Source organism: Macaca thibetana, chromosome 13 (genome assembly GCF_024542745.1).
Source record: "Macaca thibetana thibetana isolate TM-01 chromosome 13, ASM2454274v1, whole genome shotgun sequence".
NCBI lineage: Eukaryota > Metazoa > Chordata > Mammalia > Primates > Cercopithecidae > Macaca > Macaca thibetana.
The window spans coordinates 100,896,098-100,916,205 of NC_065590.1; positions in this window are offsets into that span (position 1 = coordinate 100,896,098).

Consider the following 20,108-nt stretch of genomic DNA (forward strand, 5'->3'; position numbering starts at 1 on the left):
CTCGTGCAGTTATTAAGTGCTGCCTTTAAGGTGAGCATGCCACTACATCCTATAGATGATAGGAAGATGTTTAGGAAACCGGACTTTGACTAAAAGACTGAGCCCCACCCTTAGTGAGCTAGATCTTATTAGTTGTCGGACTTCGAGAAAATCTCTTCACTCATCTGAACTTCATGTGTAAAACTGAAAATAATTCCTGCCTCGCAATTCTGCCATGAAGAAATAAGATGATGTATTAAATGTGTCCAATACTCTAAATAGTGGATTCTCAATAAATGGAGCAATTCTTGCTTTTATTAACATCAATTATTTTTTGGCAAATGTTCATATAAGTAGTATGCAATATTATTGCAGATTTAAGTTGGGGATTTAGACCAGAGAACTAATGCTAGAACTCTTTCTCTCTGCAGATGACTGATGCTCTGTCCCATTCTTTTCCTTTCTAAGTCCAAGACTCTGCTTCCTTTTCCCCCTCTTCCTTCTCCCATCTGCCCAGGCTCGTGCACCTTCATGCCGTGATCCATAACTTGCCCTGCTTGCTAGATTAACGTGATTTGTATGCATTGTCATTCTCTCTCTCTCTCTCTCTCTCGTTCCTTTCTTAATTTTTAGATGTTTGCATAGATGTATACAATGGAGGGAGATAGAGACTATCTCAAAAATGACTTTGTTTAAACTTCACCCCTATGCTATAAATAGTTTCCAACAACAATAAGCCTTGAGATCAGAAACTCACTGATATTTATTTACAGACACAGGGTCTCCCTGTGTTGTCCAGGCTGGTCTCAAACTCCTGCCAAGAGATCCTCCCACTTTGGTCTCCTAAAGTGCTGGGATTACAGACATGAGCCACACTCAGCCCTGAGATGTGTCTATTTCCAGGGAATTACCCAACAATAGCCTGAGCCCTTCCGGCTGTACTCATCTTCTCATTCATCTTGGCTCCATAACCTTGTGAAAGAGGCTCTGCACAATTCTGGACTTCACTTATTGCATTGTGTTAATTGCCCCTGGTATGTTGTCCAGTTATGAGATGAGTTTTTACCTCCTTGAACTTGATTAGAGAACAAAATACAAGAAGCTCTATCTGAGTATTGCCAGAGCCTTCTGCAGCCTGGAATTCATGAATCACAAAACTACTTCTCATTATAAAATGGGAAAGCTGAGGTGATTAAAGGTTGGTTGCTAGATCTGAGGTTGGTTTGCTTTGCAATTGTTACTGACATTTAGGTCCTCTGCCCTGAGAGGCGTGGAGTATAGCAACTCGGAGTCGCCGTCCTGAAGTCAGAGAGCCTGGGTTCCTAATCTAGCTCTGCACAGTATTCATTGAAATGCTATTGGGCAAGTTACTGAACTTCCCTAGGCCAAGTGTTCTCATCTGTAAATGCAAAAAAAAAAAAATGGTTTGTAGAGTTCTCCTAAATATTAAATAAGTTCATACTTGTAGATCGTTTAGAAAATGGCTGGTGTAAGACAGACTGGGTAACGATGAGCTGTTCTTATTGCTGTCACTGTTGTGGTGGGAAATGCCCAGTGAACGCTGAAGAGAGACGGTGCAGGGATCTTCAGAGTGGTGCTCAGGCTCCTGGGATTATTGGAAGGGATCGGCTGTGTTTCGGGGGTTTATTAGTCAGGGTAGTTAGCCCTGACTGCAGAAACAAACAGACAAAACCTCAAGGAGTGCAGGTCACTTGTTTAGCAAATGGCATTACATGATTCAGGGATTCTGGCTCCTTCCATCCTGTGTACTGGGATCTTCTAGATTCTCTGCAGAGTCTTTCGGTGAATTATCTCCCTCCAGATGGTCAAAGACCAGAGTAAGAAAGAGGGAGAAAGGGAGAGAAAAGAGTCAGTCACATGGGACATTTTCTCACCAAGCCTTGGAGGAGCTTATGTTGTGTTTACCTTGTTTCTATTATCTTGAGATACGCCCCATTGCCCTCATTTAATTGCAAAGGGGGTTGGGACATGTCACCTCTTTGTGTTCTCTGAAGAGGGAATGGTCTTGGTCAACTTTAAACCAGTCTCTGTCACACAGATGGGATGCTTGTGGGAGGGGACCACTTCGGTGGAAAAGGATCAGAATTCCCAACTATTCTTGTTATTATTCTGCGTGAGTTTTGCACACTGAGTCTCTCTATCTCTCTTTCTGTGTGTGTGTCTCTCTCTCCCTCTCAGTAGTTTGGTGTAGTAGAAAAAAATAAAAAATAAATGAATGTTTGTGTTAGATAGACCCAAGTTTGAATCCTAGACCACCCCCTTCCCCAAGGATGGCTGCACAAAAAGGAATACATGATGTTCCATTTTTATCATGTGTACCAGGATGACAAAATTTGCCCTGAAGTGTTGCTGTGTGTTTGCTAAGGCTACTATTTTTAAAGCTATTTCAGATACGTTTTTTTATGTAGTAAGTCATGTTGCCACAGAAGGTGATAACGCATTGCATTAATGGGTTTCAGAGTTTGAAGAAAGGGCAGCTACCAGCTAGAACAAGCTATTTTTCAGCCTTCACTGGCACATAGAGTTTCGTTAAAGTTTGAAGCAAGGTGGTAGATTTAAAAGCCAGAATTTTGGAAGAGAAAGAGAAATATTTTTAAAAATGTTTTTCTTTACTCTATTGAAATCAAATATGAAATCAAATATGAAATCAAATCAAATATGAAAAAGCCAGATCATAGAGTTTAATACATAGTATAGCAAATTCTCCTCTTTCTGCCTATGATATTTCTGTCTCTTGGCCCTGAACCTTGTTGTCTAAGTGGGAAAGGAGAATATGTCTTCAAGAAGTGACAGTCCCAAGCACCTGTCCTTCCAGGGTGGTTTGATGGGTGGAGAAAGGACAGGGGAAGATGGAGAGTCTCTTCTTGTTTCTTCTATAACTGTTCATGGTGACAGAAGGCAGCTGGAGCAATATGTAGATTAGCATGAAGGAACCTCAGAATGCCAGGGCCCATGAAACTACAGTATAGACGTGCTGAAGGCAGGTGTGCACACTCTAGATAAAGCTCTTACTATGTCTGCTTGCCACATGCATTCAACAGGGCACTGTGCTTGCAGAAGGCCTCTGGAGAGGTGAGGCAGAAGCAGCACTGCTTGCTTCTTGGATCTGTGTGTGGAGTGCGGGGACAGCTCTTTTTGCATGCTCTGATCAGAGGAGATGGAGGCTGTGAGAGTACCCAGAACTCAGCAGGCAAAGGGGTCAAGCTGGAGAGGAGGAGCAACCAAACGTGCTGAAACTGGGGCAAAAAGCCAGGTACATGTGCTCTGGTAGAAATGTCAGGACCCCAAAGGGCCCATCGGGACCAGTTGCACCATAGCCATTAACAACTGAGATAACCAGCAAATCTGGCCATCTTGCAGCAGAAACCAGCAAAGAACCTTGCTGAGGCTACTGGATTGGACTAGTGTTTGCTTTGTGTAGGTCTGTCTCATATTCAGGCTATGGTAAGATACAGAATTTAGAGAGAAGCACCATTCCCCCCACAAAATAATAATAAAAGAGTTAGATGGTTGACACATTGATAAAACAAATAGTAAATAAATATATACCTTATACGTTATATTAACAAAATTATGGCATCCTCCAACATGGAGATTAAACGAGATGATGGACATGCAATATCTAAGAACTGACTCCTGGTACATAGAAGATTAGAAATTATCACTGTGAGGTGGAGGAGGGAGAGTGAAGTTAAGAATGACCTGAAGGTGGCCGGGCACAGTGGCTCGCACCTATAATCCCAGCACTTTGGGAGGCTGAGGCGGGCAGATCATGAGGTCAGGAATTCAAGACCAGCCTGGTCAACATGGTGAAACCCTTTCTTTACTAAAACTACAAATATTAGCTGGGCATGGTGGCATGTGCCTGTAATCCCAGCTACTCGGGAGGCTGAGGCAGGAGAACTGCTTAAACCAGGACCCGGGAGGTGGAAGTTTTAGTGAGCCGAGATTGTGCCACTGCACTCCAGCCTGGGCTACAGAGTGAGACTTGATCTCAAAGGAAAATAAAAGAAAAAGAATGACCTGAAGGCATCCTGGTTTGCATGACTCAGTCAGTGGTGATGCCTGTCTCTGAAAGAAAGAATAGCAGAACACAGACTTCAGAAGGGATACTCAAGGGGTTACTGTCCATCTGGCTTAGTTTGAGCTGCTTTGAAGTATTCAAGAATAGATACTAAGTATTAGTTTGGTACTAAACCCACAATTACTTTTGCACCAACCTAATAGATTGGTGGAAAGGCCTGAACAAGAGATGCAGGTTTCTGAGTTGGCTGTGTGTAAATAATACGGTAGCAATGAGCAGAAATCATATTGCCTGGGTGCAGAAAAAGCAGAGCATCCTGAAACTCTGCTCATATAGAAAATCTGGGCAAAAATATTGAGGCTGCCAAGGGCCTATAGAGGAAGAAAATGGGACAAGTTCAGTGTTCTGAAGACAAAGAATATTCGAGGAAACATATTTTCAAGATATGTTTTCAGGATCCATCTTCTTTTTCCACTCCAAATAAAATCTATATGATCTAGAAAATATTTCTGCCTTTCTCTTAATAGAAGATAGGATTTGTGTTTCTCATCAGAAAAACCCATTTGATTTCAGAATTAAATCGCAATTTTTCACCAGTTGCTTAGCTCTGAATCTCACTTTCATAAAGCACAAAGGGGAATTTTAATAACCACAAGTTCTCTCCTCTCACCTGAAACAAATTATATAATAAAAATTCAACTGTTTTTGGTGTTTATCTATACATAAGTATATATGTGTTTATCACCAACCTTTAGTTCCTCAAGCTCAGTGACATTTTCTAAGTTAATATTTAATGAATGTTTATCTAATTCCTGAAAGAGTAAATGCACTGTGTTTATTAAATCATCTTCAGAATGTGTCTGAGTTATGTACAGGGGCATGTTTACATTTTACAGATAAGCCAACAAGTTGCAAAAATAAATCTTTTGTTAACAAATGGCATATTTATAAAGTAATATTCCAATAATTTATCATGTTTTCTATTTTTAGTAGTTCAGTCCTGTATTTTCGCAAAAACAGAATCCTTACAGTATTGCTATATAACTGCGGTGAGTGAACAGTTCACAAATGCATTTTTACTTAGTTAAGAAGTTAATTTTCTAAAAAGAAATCGCACAATTTGAAACACTAACTCCATAGAGCCAAACTTTCAAAATCTATGCTTCTCATTTCAGATTTAACTTTTCCTGACTTTATTTTTATATTCTACCTGCCATTTAGCTGTTTACATCTTTATCTATCTCTCTCTATCTATTCATTTACCTTGTGTATCTAAGGCTACAAAGTCCATGGCAGGAAAATCAGAAATAGTTAATTATATTCACATAATGTACCCTAATGCTAGAATCTTTCATACTACTTTATGCAGTATGTTTACTGTATAATGTTTGTTCAACAAATGAGTGAATGAATGAGTAGAGGAATGTCCGAGGAAGACAGTGAACTTGTACTAGTTTTTACATTTCCTGTTTATTAGACTCACTGTAGGCAATAAAACTGATATGATCTATGGCAGTGTTTATCTACCAAAAATGTGTTTTCAGATTCCGGATAGAAAGAAGAGATACATTAAATAAAGTTATCCATGAATGCAAATAGCCACTACTCTGAGTATTTATTTTATAAACACTGAAGAATTCAAGTCCATGCTTTGCCCCTTAGGCTACAGCTAAAGCACATTGTTTTTCTCTAAAATAGTTTCATCGCATTTTGGCATGTGAGGATCAAGATTTAAGGCCTTTCTAATTTCTAAGATTTAGGATTAGTTCTAGTAAACATAACATCACCTGACAACGGAAATTCTTTCAAAGAGTCTTTGTTTTTGTCAGAGTAAGAAGCGTGCCGTAGGTGAGCAATTTGCCTGTCAGGAATCTCTAAGCCCACTCTCTACCTGTTTGAACTGCTTTCAAGTAATTTAGCAAAGGTATTATGTGCCTTTTCACTTCTATCTAATTTGAAAAACACAAAACCTTTTAAGGTCTATGTTTAAAAAGAAATGTGTTATTTTCTTTTCTTTTCTTAATTTTATATTTTTAGTAGGTTTTATTTTACTCCAGGTCATTCTGATGTAGTGCATGATGTGAAAATCTAACAAAAGTCTTTAGATCAAAGGCAATTATTATTGATCTGATTTGCATTTTTCAACTTGAGGAGGGGAAATTCATGATTGTAATAAACTAATCTTAAGTTATATCCTATTTTAAACTTGAGAAAGTATTTTCATAGCATGAGGTCATTTGGTCTGTGGTAGGACGAGCAGAAATCAATTGTACCATAAATAGGGAAATAATACCGAGAAAGGTTAGGTGACTTTCTGAGATCACCCAGCGATGAGCATAATCCCTGCCGAAACATGGTCCTTCCCTCTGTCATCCTGAGACTTGCCCCACTGAAACGCATCAACAGCCATCTCCTTGTGGCCATAGAGAGGAAGAGTCAAGATTTATTTGGTCTAGGTCTAACTTTCCCTGAGGCTGTCCTGCATTGTACTTCTTAAAGTTTCCTATGACCCATTCCTTCTCTTGAAGCAATTTCCAGAGGGTTTTCTGCTACTTGAAAGCTATTATTTCCATCAGGAACACTAAAAAAGAAACAAATTTAAAAAAGTACCTTTCTCCTCAGTAATATCCATCCTTATGAAATTGTGCAGGGGAGCAAATTAGGTAATTATGCCCCTCCAACAAAAGCAAATACATAAGGAAGGCAAACCATGTGCTGGTCACTGTTCCGGGAGCTGGAGATGGGTGTGGAATCAGACTAAAGAAGCCTGCCAGCATGTTTTCGTGGAAACAGGCTAAATGTAGGGAATAATGTGAATGTTAGTGGTTATGATTGTCTCATTTCAGGCAGACCTGCAGTCCACTATTTTGCAGGGTACACCTAGCACTGGACTATACATTCGTTAGGACATCTTGCTTCTAATTCTCCTCTATGATCAACTCTGATTGATATCAAGCAGATGTTGAAATTCTTGGGATCCCAGTCTCCTAGTGTGTAAAATGAGGAGTGTGTGATCATTTCTAAGGCCTCTCTGTTCTGCCATCCCCTGTTCTCTTGGTGTGGAAAGTAGAGGCTCGGAGAGCAGAGCGGCTGTGCTATTCGGATGTGTCAGGCACAGAGAGGACAAGCAAGGGCGATTTCCCTGCGAGAAACGGCCCTTGCTGCCCTCGTGGCTTCCTCTACCATCCAGTGCAGGGTCAGGGTGAGCCTTTCCCCAGAAACTCATTCTCATTTCTCTCAAACAGAACTCAAATAGGAGTCACAAAAGTGATGAAGGGGTGGGGAAATCGGACCCCAGGGAGACTTTAGGGGAAATGGATTATTCAACCTGGAGAAAGAAAAGCTGAGAGGTGACTTCATAGAAGTCTTTCTTTGACTTTACAGCAGGTTAAAGGAAAAGTTTTCGAACTGTAAGAGAGATTGGTTATGAGATGGAGGCTTAGGCTGTGAGCTCCCTGAGGCTGGTGGGAGCTTGCTGGAAGGCAGGCACGGCCCGCTGGCGGGCACGGAGTGCTCTGTGTTTGGATTTGCCTGTGAAGCCTCCAGCCAAGACCATGGCACAGGCACAGACCTCCCTTCAGCCAGGTCTCCTGCACAAGTGAGGTCTAGCCAGGCTCAGGGAAGAACCAGCGAGAAACACGCCCTCCATCCTGGGGGCTGCTTCTCCTCGTATAACATGTTTCAGGATTTGACACCCAAGCATTCTAGCTCTGTGCTTCCTTTCACCCACACCGTAGGTAATAGAAGTTTCTTGAAATTTCTGCTTCATTCTTATATATATATAGATATATTGTATAACAATGTTTATATCTATGTGTATATATGTGTGTGTATATATATAAGTCTTGTATATGTACATATACATACAACATAGGAACACATGTGTGTGTATTCAGGTCTTTGTTTATTTTTGGAATATTTTCTTAGCTTATGGAGGAAACAGTAGTTCAATTCCACCCTATTGTTCTTCTTGTTCAAGTATTGCAATTTTGCGTGTGCTTGATCTTTTTTTAATTACCTTCCTTCAAACCACCTTTTCTCTGACCTTTCCTATTTTTATTCTTTAACTCATTTTTATTCTTTGATTTTTAAAAATTTTTTAATGTCCTTATTAAATTTTCATTGAAGTTTATTATTCTTTGGGTGCAAAGAGAAGAGATAAAGGTCACAAAATTACCTAGCAATAAATCTGACTTTAGACAAAATCATCTAAGAACTATGAACTTTGGTAAAAAAAGGATCTTAAAAGAGAAATTTATTTTTCTTCAATTCCAGAAACTTGGTATTGACTATTAAAAGGTAGTAGAGAGAATTAGTGCCACACATGTCATTTTGAAAGTTACATTTGGGCCTTAGGAAACTATTTTATTAAAACAGTAGAAATCAGTTTTTACATATTGGTACATATTAGTTATATTTCCAAAGGCTTGACAGTTGTTGATCTACAGGAGCTTCTAGTAGTCAATACCGGAAGTTTTCACCAGCGAAAGGAACATGACGCACGCACTTCTTCAGAACTGGCTGGATGAGATGGACTGTCTTTGCAGGAGGCAGAGCTGAAAAAAAATCTGAGCAGAACTAGACGGTTGCCTTTTTTTTCCCCATGAATTGTCCAGGAGAGCAGTGCACTTACATTCTAGAGCAGTTGCAAAATTAACCCCATTCAGTCTTCCGGGAAATCCATAGAAGAGCAGCACTGGATAGGCTCGGGAGACCCCCGAGTGACAGCACTCCTCAGAATCAGAATGCAAGTCCAGCAGCAGCTGAGATCAAGCAAGAAGTACGAAAGTTAAAACCAGTCTGGTTGTAGGGGTTTGGGAAACACTAAGAGACAAAATTGGCTTACTCAATATGTGATTAAGCATTTAGGAGTAGCCTGGACTAGACCATGGATCGGAGCTGGGGGAGAACAGCAGCAAAGCATTAGTAGGCAGAAAGGAAGTTATCCAGCCAGTCCTCTGTGGCAATAGTTCAGTAGGAATTCCAAAATTAGATTCATTCTTTCCATTTGTTTTCTTTTTAATTGAATATTTCCAAAGCATCTGGGGATATAATAATAATGCATATAACATGTGTAATTCTAGGTTGGGTGTGGTGGCTCATGCCTGTAATCCTAGCAATTTGGAATGTCAAAGTGGGAGGACCTCTTGAGCCTAGAAGTTCAAGACCAGCCTGGGAAACATAGAGAGGTCCCATCTCTAAAAATAAATAAGAAATAAAAAATTGGCTGTGTGTGGTGATACACGCCTGTAGTCTCAACTGCTCAGGAGGCTGAAGCAGAATGACCATTTGAACTCAAGAGGTTGAAGCTACAGGAAACCAGGATCACCACTGCCCTTTCCAGCCTGGGCAACAGAGTGAGACTCTGTCTGAAAAACTTGTGTAATTCTGATGTGCACTGGATATAAGAGAACAGATTATTAATCCCACAACTCAAACATATGCTCTCTGAATGCAAAACCATTTTTCCTGTGGGATTCTCAGCACCTACAATAGTGGCTGGCACAGGTATATTTTTGATGCATATTTGTTCAAAGGGAAAAAAGCATCTTTAAGCAAGTCATCCTTTCCCTCTGGGAACTAAATCCTCCCTATTATACAATTTAGGAGGTAACTGGTATGGTAAGAAAAACATGGATTTTGAAGTCAGTCAGAGTTTAGCTAAAATTTTTAGCTTTGATAAGCCATTGTTGGTTTTTGACATTTGTTTTATGTAAAATGGGGATGTTAACTATATTGTAAAATTCCTGTGGATGTAAATTAGAAACTATAGTACATATAAGTATATAGATACTATTTTAAACATAAACTACATTTAAAGTACTTATTACATTACCTCTAACATGGGATGCTTAAATAAATTTGGATTTCCTTCTGTGTCCCTGGGAATCTGGAATCCTATCTCACGAAGACAGTATTAATCTATTTTCACACTGCTAAAAAAAATATCTGAGACTGGGTAATTATAAAGCAAAGAGGTTTAATTGACTCACAGTTCCACATGGCTGGGGAGGTCTCAGGAAACTTACAATCATGGCAAAAGGCAAAGGAGAAACAAGCACTGTCTTCACAAGGGGGCAGGAGAGAGAAGAATAAAGAAGGAACTTCCAAACACTTGCAAAACCAAAGATCTCGTGAGAACTCACTCACTATCATGAGAACAGCATGGTGGAAACCACCACCATGATCCATTCACCCCCTCCCTCAAGCTGTGAGGATTTATAGGCCCCTTCCTTGACAATGTTGACATTACAATTTGAGATAAAATGTGGGTAGGGACACAGAGCCAAACTATATCATTATTCCGCTGGCCCCTCACAAATCTCATGTTCTCACATTTCAAAATCTTCCCAACAGTTCTCCAAAGTCTTAACTCATTTCAGCATTAACTCAAAAGTCCACAGTCCAAAGTCTCATGTGAGACAAAGTAAGTTCCTTCTGCCTTTGAGCCTGTAAAATCAAAAGCAAGTTAGTTAGTTCCTAGATACAATAGGAATACAGATATTGGGTAAATGGTCCCATTCTAATTGGGAGAAATTGGCCAAAACAGAGGGGCTACAGAGCTCACTGAAATCTGAAATCCAATGGAGCAGTCATTAAATCTTAAAGATCTGAAATAATCTCCTTTGACTCTGTGTCTCACATCTGGGGCATGCCAATGCAAGGAATGGTCTCCCATGGCCTTGGGCAGCTTCTTCACAGGCTGGCATTGAGTGCCTGTGGCTTTTCCAGGCTCACTGTACAAGCTGTCAGTGGATCTACCATTCTGGGGTCTGGAGGATGGTGACCCTCTTCTCAGAGCTCCACTAGGCAGTGCCCCAGTGGGGACTCTGTGTGGGGGCTCCAACCCCACATTTCCCTTCTGCACTACGCCATCAGAGGTTCTCCAAGCTTCAGACTTCTGCTGGGATATCCAGACATATCCAGACATTTCCATACATTGTCTAAAATGTAGGCAGAGGTTCCCAAACCTCAAATTCTTGACTTCTGTGTAACCACAAGCCCAACACCAGATGGAAGGCACCAAGGCTTGGGGCTTGCACCCTCTGAAGAAATGACCCCTTTTAGTCATGGCTGGGATAAAGAGTACCACGTCCCAAAATTGCATAGAGCAATGAGGCTCTGGGCCTGGCCCAAGAAGCTATTTTTTCCTCCTAGGCCTCCAGGTTGTGAAGGGAGGGTCTGCCACAAAGGTCTCTGACATGCCCTGGAGACATTTTCCCCATTGTCTCAGCAATTGACAATCAGCTCCTCATTACTTATGCAAATTTCTACAGCCAGCCTAAATTTCTCCACAGCATTTTTTTTTTTCCTATAGCAGTGTTAGGCTGCAAATTTTCCAAACTTTATGCTCTCCTTCCCTTTTTTTCATCAGAGAAAGGAACATGATGCACACACTTCTTCAGAACTGGCTGGATGAGATGGACTGTCTTTGCAGGAGGCAGAGCTGAAAAAAAATCTGAGCAGAACTAGAGGGTTACGTTTTTTTCCCCATGAAGTCTCCAGGAGACCAGTGCACTTATATTCCAGAGCAGTTGCAAAATTAACCCTATTCAGTCTTCTGGGAAATCCATAGAAAATCAGCACTGGATAGGCTCGGGAGACCCCCGAGTGACAGCACTCCTCAGAATTAGAAGGAAACATAAATTCCAATTTCAAATCCTGTCTCTCAAGTTCAAAGTTCCACAGATCTTTAAGGCAGGGGCAAAATATTGCCAGTGTCTTTGCTAAAGCGTTCCCAATAAGTTCTTGTCCCCACCTGAGACTACCTCAGCCTGGACTTCATTGTCCACATGGTTATCAGCATTTTTGTGAAACCATTCAACAGTTGTCTAAGAAGTTCCAAACTTTCCCACATCTTCCTGTCTTCTTCTGGGCCCTCCAAATTGTTCCAACCTCTGCCCATTACCCAGTTCCAAAGTCACTTTAACATTTTCTGTATCTTTATAGCAGTGCCCCACTCCCAGTACCAATTTACTGTATTAGTGTGTTTTCACTTGGCTATGAAGAAATACCCATGACTGGGTAATTTATAAAGAAAAGAGGGTTAATTGACTTACAGTTCCACAAGGCTGGAGAGGCCTCAGGAAACTTGCAATCATGGTGGAAGGCAAAGGGGAAGTGAGCACCTTCTTCACAAGAGGGCAGGAGAAAGAAGGACAAAGGAAGAACTTCCAAACACATTTAAAACCATCAGTTCTCATGATAACTCACCACTAGCATGAGAATAGCATGGGAAAACTACCCTCATGATCCAATCACCTCCCTCCCTTTACTCCCAGGGATTACAGTTCTAGATGAGATTTGAGTGGTGACACAGAGCTAAACCATATCAGGGACCTTACTTGCTAAGTATTGCTTCAGCAGGACCCAGGCACAGTGGAGTCACAGGTACCATGTCCTCATGAACATTTGGGAAGATGCAAGCACAAACCTCATCATGAAAACTGCTCCTATGTTTTATTCCAATAATTCATTTGCACTATGAGGAAACATGTGTTGAACAAAATTCCGTTATTCATGAACACCATTTCAATATCTGTGAATTAATGATACTTTCCTGAGTATATGGATATGCATGAGCTAGGAATGTGAAGCCTGGTATGCAAGTGGAAAGTGTACTCAATAAGCACCCAGCTCTGTCTTCATGGTCTTGATGAAACCACTCAGTACAATTAAGTGATTAGACTTAGTAGCTGTACTGTAATTTTGTTTTCTTAAAGAATCTTACCAATAACCATTCAGTTTCACCATTTAATGGTTAGTTGATCTGACCCTAGTTAAATAGTCACCTAATACCATTGTTAAGAATGTATTTCTCAGTGATGAATACTTATTTATTCAACAACCAAGCATTTACTAATCTTGTACCTTGTGCAGAGCTCCGAGAATGTAAGAATAAAGATGGCCTAGCCCCTGCCTTTCTGTCTAGTAAAGATAGAGCCACACAGTCAGTTCATCTTAGTGCAGTGTGCAGAGTAACCCAATGCTGAAGCCTGCGGGAGGCTCTAGGAGAAACAACGGGGTGGCACAAAAGCCTTTTAGGGAAATGGGAATGGAAATAACATTGAATTGAGACTTAAAGTACTTCAGGCTGAGAGAGCAATGAGCCCCTTCACAGGACCGAACCCCTCGAGGACTAATGCTGCATGTGCCACGTGAGTCCTCTGAAACACCAGGACTGAGAGCTCTCAGGGGTTCACTGTGGCTGGAGCTCAGACATAAACACCTTTGGTGCTTTTCTTAGCTGTTCATCTCTCTTGTGAATTTGGCCGGGACATCGCATCTTGCTAATTCATTTCCATACTCTGAATGCTTTTTAGAGAACCTGAGCCTTAAAAGATCTTTGCCCACAGGAGGAGAGGGAGCATGGTTTAGGAAGTGCATTAGAAATATGCTTTTAATGCTTGATGCATTGCATGTAAGTAAGAATGTCTCAGTCTGGACTCCTGACAACAATAAAATCACAGCTTTATTTACAGCATGGAGCTGTTGCCGCCAATGACGTATGACTGCAATACATTACTTAAGTGAGGAGTTCCCCGATGCATGTTTCAAAAGAGACGAGAAACGCTTCAGTACCAGGTTGCATTAATTAAGCAGGAAAGCCTAAAGAAGAGTGACAGAGACTTGAAGATAAAGATACAAGTGTGAAAGTGTTCTGGGCTCTTTATATATATATATTTATTTATTTATTTTTACCTGTAGGTTCTTCCAAAAACATTCACAACTAAAAAAAGGGTAAATTAGTTCAGCCATTGTGGAAAGTGGTGTGGTGATTTCTCAAAGAACTTAAATCAGAATTACTATTTAACCTGGCAATCTCATTATAGGGTATATATGAATGTAATTCATTCTACTATAAAGACACATGCACACATATGTTTACTACAGCACTATTCGCAATAGCAAAAACATGGACTTAATCTAAACACCCATCAATGGGAGACTGGATAAAGAAAATTGGTACCTACACACCATGGAATACTACGCAGCCATACAGAAGAATGAGATCGCATCCTTTGCAGCAACATGGATGGAGCTGCAGACCATTATCCTAAGCAAAATAACGCAGGTATGCAAAATCGAAAACTGCTGTGTTCTCACTTACAAACGGGAGCCAAACAATGAAAACACATCGACACAAAGGGGGACTAACAGACACCAGGGCCTGCTCAAGGGTGGAGATTGAAAGGAGGCAGAGGATTAAAAAAACATAGCTATCTGGTCCTATGCTTATTACCTGGGTGACTAAGTAATCTGTACACCAAACCCCAATGACATGTGGTTTACCTAGATAACACTCTGCACATGTACCTCTAACTCAGAAAGCAAAGTTGAAAAACAAAACAACAAAAAATAATGCCCTTGACTTCTTAGGGAATCAACTTACCTGCTGTTTTCATTAAACACTTAGGCGTACCACTGTTGATTTCTCTCTAGCAATTGACTTAGGAAACAAGCTTTTGAATAAATTAAAATTATGTCACTAGTGTTTAGAATGTTAATAAGGCAAGGCAGCATATACGATAGGAGCATGAATATGAATTTGGGAAAGAGGCAGATCTTAGTTCTTTTTTTTGTTTTTTGGCTCTACCACTGTGTGACTCTGCCAGTATTATTTACTCTTTCTTTTTTGTTGTTGTTGTTTTCTGTTGTCTTTTGTTTTGTTTTTGAGACAAATCTCACTGTGTTGTACAGGCTGGAGTACAGAGGCACAATCATGACTCATTATAGCCTCAACATCTTGAGCCCAAAAGATCCTCCCACCTCACCATATTGAGTAGCTGGGACTACAGGTGCACCATGACACCTGGCTACGTTTTTCTTTTTTTTTTTTTTTTTTTTTTTTTTTTTGAGTCGGGGGATTGGGTAGAGACAGTGTTTCTCCATGTTGCCCAGGCGGGTCTTGAACTCCTGAGCTTAAGCAATCCAGCCTCCTTGCCCTCCCCAAGTGCTGCGATTACAGGTGTGAGTCACTGTGCCGGCCTATTTATCCTTCCTGACCAGCAATTTCCTCTTCTTGGAAAACAATAGAGAAAATCTATAGCAGAGAGTTGTTATAAAGTTTAAGTAAAATAAAATAGGTAATATACCAATCCAGGGCATGCATACAGTAAATACTCATTAAGTATCAACTCTTAATGATAATATTTTAAAAGAAAGATGCATATTCCTAACAGAAATATAGACAATCTACATAGACATGTGTTACAAAGTCAGCAGGTATCTGCTGTTATCAGCTGACTCTCCATTTATTTTTTTAAAAAAGAATAAAATAGAATTATCCTTAACCAGATGGCTGTTGGTTAACTTTCAGGCGAAAACCGTATCAGTAAGGAATTCATAACATTTTAGGACTTAGGGGATTTCTTACACTTTTAAAAGTAGCTATCAGTGAAAATTTAAGCAGGGAAGGGTGCTTTAGTTTCTCAGTTACGTGATCTTGGACAAGTCATGTAACTGCTTGACAGCTCCAAATCTTCTTTTCTACAGTCAGAAAATAAGAATGATTTCTTAAAAATGTCTTTGTCCTTCCTGCCATGTGAGGACACCTCAAGAAGGTGTTCCTATCTTTGAGAATGTAGACCCTCCCAGGCCCAGTGGCTCACGCCTGTAATCCCATCATGTTGGGAGGCCAAGGCGGGTGGATCACTTGAGGTCAAGAGTTCGAGACCAGTCTGGCTAACATGGTGAAAGCCTGTCTCTACTAAAAATAAAAAAAAAATTAGCCAGGTGTGGTGGAAGGCGCCTATAGTCCTAGCACTCGGGAGGCTGAGGCAGGAGAGTTGCTTGAACCAGGGAGGCAGAAGTTGCAGTGACCTGAGATCGCACCACTGCACTCCAGCCTGGTTAACAGAGCAAGACTCTGTCTCAAAAAAAAAAAAAAAAAAAAATGAAAGAAAGAAAAAAAAGAGAATGTGGGCCCTCACCAGACACTGAATCTGCCAGCACCTCGGCCTTGGACTTCACCACTTCCAGAACCATGAGAAATAAATGTGTGGTTTATAAGCCACCTAGTTCATGGTATGTTATTATTGCAGTTTGAGTGGACTAAACACATGGAAATTAATGTCATCCCCCCAATAAACCCTCTTTTATAGCTGAGGAAGCTGAGCCTCTAACAGATCAAGTTATAACACTTGCCAGAGTCTCATTTCTAGGTGTCACAGCTGGTTCTTCCTTCCGTGCACTTTGTATTATCATAGCTCTGCTTAATTTTATGTCTTTCATACCCCACTATCATATCATATAATTGTGCATGATAATATTTAGCCTTGGGTGATGATGTTTCTTGACTGTACAAACCGATAAGTGAATCAGTCATATGTGGGTTTTTGTTTTGTTTGAGATAGGGTCCCCTCTGTCACCCAGGCTGCAGTGCAGTGGCACAATTGTAGCTCACTGCAGCGTTGAGCTCCTGGGCTCAAACCATCTTCCCACATCAGCCTCCTAAGATGCTGGGATTTCAGGCGTGTGCCACTGCACCCAGCCATATGAGTTATTTTTTTTAATGTTTTGATGCACACATGAAATAACAAAAGTATTTGTGGATACCTACATTTGGTAATCGTATACACAAAATGTTTTTGTAGCATTATTCTTTGTAAATATTAATAAGTACACATTTGAAAAATAAATGAACATTTACCTTTAGTCTGTAAGCATGCTTATATATATGGTTCTTTTGTTGTTAGTCTTATAGGAAAAAAAAAAAAAACAAAAAAACAAAAAAAACTGTATCTATAAGAATGCTTAATAATGATTTTCCTCTTTTCACATTTTCCTCTTTGCAGTGTTGTAGTGGTTCGATGAGGTACTGTTAACATTCTGATAAGTGAAGTTAAAAATTAACCTGTCTCCTGTTTAAGCAAAGTGAGATTAGGGATCACTGAGGAAAAGCTTCACATTAGACGCAGAAAAGTAGCATGAGTTGGATGAAGGACATGCCAGGTGAAAAGAAAAAAGAGAAAGAAAAAAAAGGGGGGAAGAAAAATGATTTAAGCTTTGTAAAGAGAAGGAACCTGATAATCCTCAGAGAATTGCTGGGATAGTGCTCGAGGATAGATCATGTGAGGAAACCAGAGTCCCTCTGAGCCATAAGGTACACATCCAGCAGGCAAGTATAACCTGAGAATTGACCAGACTTTAGGGCTCAAGACCGTGCCGTGGGGCAGACACACACCAGCCATGGAGAGAGTATCAGGCGTGGAGACTGCAGGTGCACGAACTTGAGACTGCAGATGCATGAACTTGCCTCATTTTCAAGGTGTTGTCCACAAGGATAGTACAGCCATTGGCCGTGCTCATTTCCTACCTCATTTATCTTTTATAAAATCATATCCTGCAGGCCTGGTATTCGTAGGGATATAAGTGTCATCAGAATCTCACACAACATATATCAAGTTCAACCTATTGATACCAAAGAGAGTGATTTCATGCGTAAAGAAACAATGCAGGGCATTGTTGAGAAGTTGGCTTCAACGTTTAAAAAAGTTGGTGTTGAGCCTCCCTGTGTGAGGGCTCAGATGAGGACTGAGACCACTCTCCCAAAGTGTCTGTTGAGTGAACAATATCCCAATATTGTCAGGAATCTTGGTGCAGCAGCAATTGAGAAATCTTTCTCTTTTTCTCCATGCTACTCCTTCTGTGCTAGGGGCTCGGATTACTCAACTCCATTCCAGGTGCACGACTGAATTCACCTTTCTCCTCACTGTCCTGGGATATTGTGAAACAGAGATCGTTTCTGCTCAAATACTTAAAGCCCGTGTTCTCTGCCATACTTGATGATAGGATTTCACTCACCTTTATTAGGTTTACAATATTCAGATACTGTATAAAAGAACCATTGTTTTACTGGGTTGGAAAAATAAATTAAGTCTTTGAGTGGTGGATGACTTTGATAAGAAACCCTACTTGTGGATACATAGGGAGTTGATATTTTTGAAGTCTATTTAACAGAAGCCGGGACGCTCCAGTTTGCTGCAAGTTCAGGCGAACGCACAGGCGACCACCGGCTCCGCGGCTCAGAGCCGCTTTTCTGCTCCGTTTGTTAAATGGGGTGTTAGTTTGCAGTACAGCGATTTAAAGCCTGAGTTCCCCGTAGGCACCGTCCCTCCTGTGTGCAATGAGGATTTCAGCTTGGATTCCTGTGCCAGTTTAAAATCAAACCTTTCCTTTGTGGCAAATAAATTGCTAGCACTTTGGAAGGATTCTAATGAAAGAACCCAATCCAAGGTTATTCAAGAGTGAGATTTCACTGTAGGCTGAAATTCGTTGGCTGGCATGTTTGTCCTGGCAATGAGTTAACCTCAATTAAGAAACTAGAGACAATAAAAGAAATAATTAAAAACAGAGAAAAAAAACTGAAATTAGCATTTGTTGAATGTCTAGCTTCTATGCTGCGTCTTCCATGGTGCCATGATCTGAGTGTTTGTGCTCTGCCCCTGTTCATATGTTGAAACCTAATCCCCAGTGTATTAACAGGTGAGGCTTTCAGGAAGTGTCCATGCCATTAGGTTGGAGCCCTTGAAAGTGGCATCGGTGCCCTTAGAAAAGAGGTCCCAGGGAGATGATTTGCTCCTCCCATCATGTGAGGACACAGCAAGAAGTCGGTGCTGTCTAAGAGAACGTGGGCCCTCACCAGACACCAAATCTGCTGGCACCTTGGAGATGGACTTCCTAGAAATAAATATTTGTTGTTTCTATGCCACTCAGTCAATAGATATTTTGTTAGAAGAGGCTGAATGGACTAAGACACCTGGAAATTCACTTGATCCTCTTAATAACTTCCTTTTGTAGTTGAGGAAGCTGAGTCTCTGACTGATCAAGTTACATGTCAAAGTCCCATTCCTAGAAGGTAAGAACTGATTTCAAAGTCTAAGCACTTTCTATCAGCTCTGCTTAATCTTATTTCTTTCATGCACCACCATCATATTATAGAGTAGTACATGATGATACATAACCTTGGGTGACGGTGTTTCTTGACCATTCAAATTGATAAATGAATTACTCACATGTGGGTTTTTTTAAAATTTTAACACACATATTAAAAAACAAAACAAAGATATTTGTAGATGCCTACATTTGATAGTTGTATACACCAAATGTTTTGTGATGCTATACTTCTTTACGAAAATTACTAATTATAAATTTGGAAATTAGTGGACTCTTCCCTTTAACCTTGCAAACTATGCACTTTCAGTCTTACAGACTAAAGGCAAATGAAACTATACATAAATACTGTACTACAACTGATAAAATTGTTCATCATGGGAGCACAGGTTAACAACTCTGATATGGAGATGAAAACTTAAGTAAATGGATGCAGAATAATGAGTCTAGTTTCTCATAGTTGGAGTGGGAATTTTCATATTAGCAAGGACTGAAGGCTAGAATAATTCATGTGGTAATAGAATAGAGTTGGAGACATCAAATAAACTCATGATTAGCTTAGTATACAAACAGAGGGTTACAAATATTGATAGATACATATACACACAGAGTCTAATATACACACATATATTCCTTTGCTCTGCCAGCTGAAAAGACATAGAAATAATAACACCCCATAGTAATGAGCGTACGTAATGCCCAGATCTTGATTTCTATTACCATTTATTAATAAGAATAGGGATCTTTGGAGAGATGGCTTGATTTAAGATTAGGTCAGAAATTTTACATGACCCCTTTGCATCTTGTAGCACCAGAAATAATGTAGTGTATGTGTGTGTGAGTCTACACATTTAATGTGTATGTATACATATTATCTTCATATGTTACATATATAGATATATGTGTGTGTAGATAGATATGAATAAACAAAACAAAACACAGTGATGGGACACAGGATTGAACTGAAAGAGTTTCCAGTGGCCAAATCTGGAACAAGTTAAGCAACAAAATAAAAGAAGTAGTAGTATGTTACAACTTAATTAGAAAATAAGTATCCATGAGTTCATACTGGTGTAAGTAAATGGTTGAATAAATAAATGGAAAAGAATAGACAAATATCCCTTGCAGAAAAATTCCAAATAATGTATGGAGACACTCAGGGAGATGAAGCGCGGCTCCCCACTCTTTA